Source organism: Neovison vison, chromosome 7, assembly GCF_020171115.1.
Source record: "Neovison vison isolate M4711 chromosome 7, ASM_NN_V1, whole genome shotgun sequence".
NCBI lineage: Eukaryota > Metazoa > Chordata > Mammalia > Carnivora > Mustelidae > Neogale > Neogale vison.
This window is the reverse complement of record NC_058097.1, coordinates 13,528,258-13,534,961: the sequence shown is the minus strand read 5'-3', so window position 1 is coordinate 13,534,961 and position 6,704 is coordinate 13,528,258. Positions and strand designations below refer to the sequence as shown.

The window sequence follows — 6,704 nt, the reverse complement described above, 5'->3', positions numbered from 1 at the left end:
AGAAAGGATGAATACGCAACTTTTGTAGCAACATGGACAGGACTGGAAGAGATTATGCTGAGTGAAATAAATGAAGCAGAGAGAGTCAGTTAACATATGGTTTCACTTATTTGTGGAGCATAACAAATAACATGGAGGACATGGGGAGATGGAGAGGAGAAGGGAGTTGGGGGAAATTGGAAGGGGAGGTGAACCATGAGAGACGATGAACTCTGAAAAACAACCTGAGGGTCTTGAAGGGGCGGGGGGGTGGGAGGTTGGGGGAACCAGGTGGTGGGTATTAGGGAGGGCACGTATGGCGCACTGGGTGTGGTGCAAAAACAATGAATACTGTTATGCTGAAAAGAAATTTAACCAAGAGCTGATTCTTTGAAAAGATAAACAAAATTGATAAACCTTAGCCAGACCCATCAAAGAAAAATAAAAGAGGACTCAAATAAATAAAATCATAGGTGAAAGAGAATAGTGTTCTCTTTGGAAGCACTTATACTAAAACTGGAATGATACAGAGATTAGTATGGGCCCTGTGCAAGGATGACATTGAAATTCATGAAGTGTTCCATATTTTTCTGTGAATTGTGCAAGACTCATGAATCGCAGACCTGAACCCCAGAAACAAATAATACATTATGTGTTAATAAAAAGATAAAAATAAATTTTAAAAAAAAGAAATAGGAGAATAGTTGACACCATATAAATGCAAAGGATTATATGAGACTACTATGAAAAACCATATGCCAACAGATTGAATCATAAATTACCTAGAAGAATGAAAAAATACCAAGAAATATACAACCTTCCAAAACTGAATCGGAAAAACAGACCAGTTATTAATAATGAAATGGAATTGGTAATCAGAAAACTCCTAACAAACAAAAGTCCAAGACCAGATGGATTCACATTTGAATTCTACCAAACCTTAAAGAAGAGTTAATACCTATTCTCCTCAAACTACTCAAAAAAAATCGGAAGGAAAGCTTCCAAATATATTCTATTAGACCAGCATTACCCTGATACCAAAACCAGACAAAGACAGTGGGAAAAAAAAGCCCAAACAAAAAAAAAAAAATTGTAAGGCAATATTCCTGGTGACCATAGATGCAAAAATCCTCAACAAAATACTGGTAAATGACATTCAACAATACATTAAAAGGACCATTCAGTATGACTTATTCTGGAGATGAGAGGAGGGCTCAATATCCAGAAAACAATGTGATACACCACATTAACAAAATGAGGGATAAAAATCACACGATCATCTCAATAAATGCAGAAAAAGCATTTGACAAAATTCAACATTCATTCATGATTAAAACTTCCAAGAAAGTGAGCTTAGAGTAAACATACCTCAACTTAATAAAGGCAATATATGACAAACCCACAGCTAATATACTCAGAAGTGAAAAACAGATTTTGCTCTTAGCTCAGAAACAAAACAAGGATGTCCACTCTCACTGCTTTAATTCAACTTAGTACTGAAAGTCCTAGCCACAGCAATCAGACTAGAAAAATAAATAAAAAGCATTCAAATGGGTAAGGAAGAAGTTAAAACGTCCTTATTTGCAGACGACATATTATACATAGAAAACTGTAAGATTACACTCACACACACACACACACACACACAGAGCTATTAGAAGTAATAAGCTGAGTAAAGTTGCAAGATGCAAAATATTCAGATATCTTTTGCATTTCTATACCCTAATAATGAAATAGCTGAAAGAGAAATTAAGAAAATAATTTCATTTACAATTGTACCGAAAGAATAAAATACTTAGGATAAACTTAACCAAGGACATGAAAGACCTGTACTCTGGAAACTACAAAACATTTTTGAAAGAAACTGAGATGATACAACCAAATAGAAAGACATACCATGCTCATGGATAAGAAGAATTCGTATTGTTAAAATATCCATACTACCCAAAGTAATTTACAGATCCATTGCAATCCCTATGAAAACATCAGTTGTATTTTTCATGGAACTAGAAGAAATGATTCTAAAACCTGTATGGAAACACAGAAGACCCTGAATAGCAAAAGCAATCTTGAGAAAGAAGAACAAAAGCAGAAGTGTCATTATCCTGGATTTCAAGATACTACAAAGCTATAATAATCAAAACAGTATGGTACTGGCACAGAAACAGACACATGGATCGGGAGAACAGAGTAGAGATCCCAGAAATAACCTACATTTATATGGTTAATCTATGACAAAGGAGACAAGAATATACAATGGGGTAAGACAGCCTCTTTAATAAATCATGCTGAGGATACTGGTCATCTACATGTAAAAGAATGAAACTGGACCACCTTCGTACATCATACACAAAAATAACTGAAAATGGATTAAAGACCTAAATGTGACACCCGAAGCCATCAAACTCCTGGAAGAAAACATAGGCAATAATCTCTTTAACATCAGCAATAGAAACACTTTTCTAGGCATGTCTCCTCAGGCAAGGGAAACAAAAGCAAAAATAAACTATTGGGCCTACACTGAAATAAATAGCTTGTGCACAGTGATGTAAACTATCGACAAAATGAAAAGGCAACCTACTCAATGGGAAAAGATATTTGCAAATGATATATATGATAAGGGGTTGATATACAATATATAAAGAACTTATACAACTGAATACCAAAAGAACTCCCAAATCATCTGATTAAAGAATGGGAACATGACCTGAATAGATATTTTCCCAAAGAGACCTGCAGATGGCCAACAGACGTATGAAAAGATGCATAACATCATTAATAAGGGAAATGCAAATCAAAGAACTACATTGAGCTATTACCTTACAGTTGCTGGAATGGCTAGTATAAAAAAAAAGCAAGAAATTACGAGCGTTGGTGAGGATGTGAAGAGAATGGAGCCCTCATATACTGTTGGTGGAAATGCAAATTGGGGCAGCCACTGTGGAAAACAGTATGGAATTTTCTCAAAAAAATGAAGATAGAAATATCCAGTAATTCCACTACTGGGTATTTATGCAAAGAAAACCAAAACACTAATTCAAAAAAATATATGCACCCCTATGTTTATTACATCATTATTTATAACACCCAGGATATGGTAGCCACCCAAGTCCATTGATAGATAAATGGTTAAAGAAGGTTTGATACACATACACAACTCACATACACAATGGAATATTACTTAGCCATAAAACATGAGATCTTAACATCTGGGACAACATGGGTAGACCTAGAGGGTATTGTGTTTATGAAACAAGTCACCTGGAGAAAGAAAAATGCCATATGATTTCACTTAAATGTGGAATCTAAAAAACAAATGAATGGACAAACAACAAAAAAGCAGAATCAGTCCTATAAGTAGAGAACAAACTGATGGTTGCCAGAGGAGAAGAGAATTGGAAGATGGGCAGAATGAGTGAAGGGGAGTGGGAGGTATAGACTTCTAGTTATAAAATGAGTAGGTCATGAGAATGAAGGTACAGCATAGGATACATACCATCAATGATACTGTAGTAGTGTCCTACGGTGACAGATGGTAGCTACACTTGTGATGGGTACAACATAATATGTAGAATTGTCCTATCACCATGCTGTATACTGAAACTAAAGTAACATTATATATCAACTACAGTTTAATCTAAAAATATATATCTAGAAATGTTGGATAAAATATAACAAAAAAGCACCTGGGTGGCTCAGTTGGTTAAGCAACTGCCTTCAGCTCAGATCATGATCCTGGAGTCCTGGGATCAAGTTCTGCACTGGGCTCCCAGCTCCACGGGGAGTCTGCTTCTCCCTCTGACCTTCTCCTTGATCACACTCTTTCTCACTGTCTCTCTCTCAAATACATAAATAAAATGTTTTTAAAAATATATAACAAAATGTCTGACTGAGCTCCAAAGATACAAAAAGGGAATACCCCAGAGGCCAAACAATGAGAAGGAATGGAACACCAGAGACATAGGTGGGTTGATACTGCTGCTACCCCAGAATTGATTATCTGAGTAATCTGGAGCTCCTGTGTTAACTTCCCGGTAAGGACCGAACACCAAGCCCATAGAGTGTGTGGTTGTGTGGGAGGGGGAGTTGAACCGGAGTCTCATGTGTAGCTGAGATCATTGAGAGTCTAATTCTTGAGTGGCAGGTTGTCAAGATAACATATCTATATTGTCTCTTCTTTCTGTAGCCCATCAGCTGTCAGTTTGGCAGGTCTATCAGTATTCAAAATGTGATTCTGCCTCTAGGAAACTATCCCACACATTATACATTATAAAGTATACATTATAGGATACTTACTAAAATTCTCAATCATTATTAATGAGTGTGTTTAATATGCTTTATTTTAAGAGAAAAAAATGAGAATCTGTCCCATATCAACAAGAGTAGAATTATTAAATGAATACTTTATAGCCATTAAAAGGAATGAAATTGATCTCCATGTATGAAAATGGAAAGGATGTCAAGACGACATGTTAAGATTTTTTTTTAAAGATTTTATTTATTTATTTGACAGACAGATATCACAAGCAGGCGGAGAAGCAGGCAGAGAGAGAGAGGAGAGGAAGCAGGCTCCCTGCTGAGCAGAGATCCAGACGTGGGGCTCTATCCCAGGATCCAGGGATCATGACTCGAGCCGAAGGCAGAGGCTTTAACCCACTGAGCCACCCAGGCACCCCAACAACATGTTAAGATTTTTTAAAAGGGGGGCGCCTGGGTGGCTCAGTGGGTTAAGCCGCTGCCTTCGGCTCAGGTCATGATCTCAGGGTCCTGGGATCGAGTCCCGCATCGGGCTCTCTGCTCAGCAGGGAGCCTGCTTCCCTCTCTCTCTCTCTCTGCCTGCCTCTCCATCTACTTGTGATTTCTCTCTGTCAAATAAATAAATAAAGTCTTAAAAAAAATTTTTTAAAAGGCAAGCTATAGAACAGCATTATTCAACTAATGAATCATTGAACATTATATCAAAAACTAATGATATGTACTGTACCTTGGCTAGTTGAATTTAAAAAGATAAATAAAACTTTAAAAAATTTAATGATTTATGAAAAAAAAGAACAGCCTTATTCAATAGACACAATGCAAACCACATAGTAATTTCAAATTTTCAGGTAGAAGTACTTTAAAATGTAAAAAGAAGTAGGTGAAATTCATTTTATGGGCCCAGCACGCTTCCGCTGCGCGACTCGAAATTAATTTTAATAGTGTACTTTATTTGACCCAATGTATCCAAAATATTTAAGCATGTAATCAATATAAAATTATTGATGAAATATTTTGCATTATTTTTATATGTCTTCAAGACCTGATGTGTATTTTATACCAACACCACCTTTTAAGTACTCAGTAGCTGCTTTTTTTTTTTTAAGATTTTATTTATTTATTTGACAGAGAGAAATCACAAGTAGACGGAGAGGCAGGCAGAGAGAGAGAGAGAGGGAAGCAGGCTCCCCGCTGAGCAGAGAGCCCGATGCGGGACTCGATCCCAGGACCCTGAGATCACGACCCAAGCCGAAGGCAGCGGCTCAACCCACTTGAGCCATCCAGGCGCCCCTCAGTAGCTACTTTTGACTAGTGGCTGCAATAAGGGACAGAGCAGCTGCAGAACAAATATGTAGTATCCAGATTTTCAAACAACTTTAAAACCAGCTACATAAGTATTGTATAGAAGCCAAAAACACGGGTGGCTTGTGGCTGAGTGGGGTAAGCATCTGCCTTTAGCTCAGGTCACGATCTCAGCGTCCTAGGATGGAGCCCCACGTGGTGCTCCTTGCTCAGCAGGGAGCCTGCTTCTCCCTCTCCCTCTGTCATTCCTCCCAGCTGTGCTCACGGTCTCTCTCACCCTCTCTCTTTCTCAATTATAAAGAAAAGAAAAGAAACAGAAAACAATAAATATATGCAAGAAATGACTAAAGCAGCCATCATTATGGAGTGGGGTTGTGGGGAAAGGTGTTCAGGGATTAGTTTATAAACATCTCTATTTGAATTTACTATATGAGGGTTTTAACTACTGAAGAAGTAAGAGTAAAAGAGAATGTTTTGGAGTTAGATGGTGGTGATGTACAATGTGTACCAGAAATCACTGAATCTTAATCTGAAATGAAGATACCAGTGAATGTTTTGTTACCCAAATTTTATCTCAATTTCAAAAAAAAAAAAAAAAGATATAGAACACAATTCCCAACTTTGGCAGGGAGGAATAAGACTAATGTGTTAGGACTGGTGATGGGATTATAAATGCTTTTAATTTTTTCTTATGTTCTCTGGTTCTCATGTATGTATTTCAAATAGAGGTGGTTGAGGAATAAAAGCATTTAGGAGAGAAAGGTCTTCTCCCTTGACAAAATCTGTGTGCTTTGGGAACAATGCTGTGTTCTCATTGTGTTGGCAAGTATGCAAAGTCGAGCCCTTGTCCATCCTGTGAAGTATACATCTATCTGTGCCATATTTAACCACCATTTAGTAAAACAAAGTAGGCTTTGCTTTTTGCTATAGGGTGCCAAATTACAGAACTGACAGGTCTTTCCTTCTCTGTGTCTTTGGATGTCACAAGAACAGGCTGTGTGTTTGCATTTTTGAAACAGAGCAGCAATAGGTCTCTAGCGCAGGGTGCCTGGCTTCCAGCTTTAGAACTAAAATTCTCTTTGACCTGGTAGGCTTCCTGTCCTTGCTTTATGCTTCTGCTGCTCCCCTCGTAAGATGAGGTAGTGAATGCTTGCTTCTTTGGTCTG

The 6,704-nt window shown here is 37.6% G+C and overlaps 1 non-coding gene across 1 annotated transcript; it reads left to right on the top strand.

Annotated features, from left to right (window-relative positions):
• The first annotated feature begins 465 nt into the window (after positions 1-465).
• Positions 466-569, top strand: LOC122914794. Its single transcript, XR_006385871.1, has one exon. It is a non-coding gene; the product is annotated as a U6 spliceosomal RNA (small nuclear RNA).
• Positions 570-6,704: the final 6,135 nt, after the last annotated feature.